The sequence below is a fragment of the Octopus bimaculoides genome, chromosome 19, assembly GCF_046866305.1.
Source record: "Octopus bimaculoides isolate indiv1 chromosome 19, ASM4686630v1, whole genome shotgun sequence".
Classification (NCBI taxonomy): domain Eukaryota; kingdom Metazoa; phylum Mollusca; class Cephalopoda; order Octopoda; family Octopodidae; genus Octopus; species Octopus bimaculoides.
In genome coordinates this window covers 36783164-36785663 of record NC_142946.1, presented here as the reverse complement: position 1 = coordinate 36785663, position 2500 = coordinate 36783164, and the positions used below count along the sequence as shown (strand labels likewise).

Below are 2500 nucleotides of genomic sequence, written 5' to 3'. Positions count from 1 at the left end.
GTGCACTAAAAGATTTATCACGTGTTACTTCAATAAATCTGATATGTCGAACTAAAGAAGTTGCGTTTCCGGCGCCATTTATGTTTTCTTGACATATAGAGACTTCAATATTCGTTATTAAATGAGAAAGTCTATTGGTAGAATCGTCATTCTTAATTGTTTCTGACATTTTTTCCCGTTGATTATTTACCAAGTTCTTCCGGCCAATGTTTGCAGATTGCAACGGAATTTATGCATGCCAAAATTGCAGATGATTTAAATAATATATTCAATATGCCAAGACATACGCACGCACGCGTGCGCGCACGTACACACACACACACATGCATACACACGCACACACACGCGCACGCAGACACGACCACGTACACATACAGTCACACACAAACACTTACGCCGACGCACCCATATATACATATATACATGTACACACACACACACACATACACACACACACACACACACACACACACACACACACACACACACACACACACACACACACACATATATATATATACATATCTATGTATACATATACTATCCGTGTCTGTGCGTACATATATAAATGTCTCTCTATATGTGTGCATACAATACCACTCTTTCACCGACACACAGACGCACACTCTCTCTCACACACACACGCACAGACATATATGTGTATATAAACACATGCGCACACTCACCTTCATTGAAACAATGAACAGATACACATTCGCGCAGACAAACATACATCATTCAGACGCATACATAATCACATTTCTATACATAGACAGCCACTCCATTTGCAATAAACTACATATATGCCTGCACACGCACATGCACACGCACATGCACACGCACACGCACACGCACATACGCATATATATGCGTGTATGAGTATGTATTTTGTAAGGATATAAAATATGTAACTAAGGAATCGCGTGCATGTGTGCTCAATTATATATACAAATATGCAAAAGAACGAAAAATATTCAAACAATTATACATACAGAGCCATGTAACCTGTCAACTCATTCTGTATATATATATATATATATATATATATATATATATATATATACCCACACACATATGTATACATATATATATGTTACTTATATATCATATATATGTATATGTATATACACATATATGTATGTGGGTATGTATATATGTATGTATATATATATATATATATGCATATATACACATATATATAGGTAAACGTATATATATATATATATATATATATATACGTATATATATATATATATATATATATATATATATATATATATATATATATATATATGTATGTATATATATATCTATATATATATATACATATATATATATATATATATATATATATATATATATATATATATATATATATCGTGTGAGGTATATGCACAAAGCCACAAAACAGACAATATGTGCAAAGCCTACGCACACACACACATATACCTACATATATACGCAACGGAGATATATATATATATACACACATATAACCACACAGAGAAGGTACACACATAACTACAGGCTTCAGAAATTGCACATTTGCATAGTCGTAACGTCTACAATTATTACAGTCGAAGACAAATGCTGAGTGAATGTTAATTAAATTCGCACACACACGCACACACACATCCACACACACACACACATCCACACACACACACATCCACACACACACACACATCCACAGATATATGTGTGTATGATGTGTATGCGGACTGTGTACGTGTCTAGTGTCTGTGTCTACTGAGTGTGTGTGTGTGTGGTTGTGTGTCTGGGGTGGCAGTGGGGGTGCAATATGAATATTGCTGAAACAAGTTAGGAAAATTGCATTTCTTGCGAAAAGTATTTCGGGATGGAGTAAAGATTCTCAATAATTTTAATGTTTGAGAGACATACGTAAACGCACGCGCGCACACACACACAGACACACACACACACACACACATACACACACACACACACACAACGCACACACACACACACGCTCAGACAAACACACACTCACACGCATACCCACAGAGGTAGACACACGCACATATATCTGTATATATGTGTATTATATATATGTTTGTATACTTATATGTATATACGTGTATGTATAATGTTTATATATGTATGTATGTATATATATATATATATATATATAAAATTAAATATATAGTTTTTTTAATACACAAACAGATACAGTTGCACATACATACATTTACTGGTCGAAAACTAATATAACACGTGAAGAAAATTATAGTTTTTGCATAAATATATCAAGATCGATCGAATATTCTGCATAAGCCTACAAATAACAACAACAACGATAAGAACACCAAAAAAATCGGTAAACACGAAAGAAATTCATAAAATTTACCAAAACATTTGAAATACCATGAAATGTGCAACTGTATAAATTAATTTAACGAAACACAATCGCAAGAAAGGTCAACAGTCTGTTCCACTTTTCCCAAACTTACAAATAACTGCTGTTCCTTACACATCCACC

The 2500-nt window shown here is 33.6% G+C and overlaps 1 protein-coding gene across 1 annotated transcript in view; it reads left to right on the top strand.

The window, feature by feature from the left end:
- The window catches only part of LOC106876634 (uncharacterized), an 895860-nt gene that overhangs the window by 170933 nt on the left and 722427 nt on the right, over positions 1–2500 (top strand). The window lies entirely within an intron of this gene.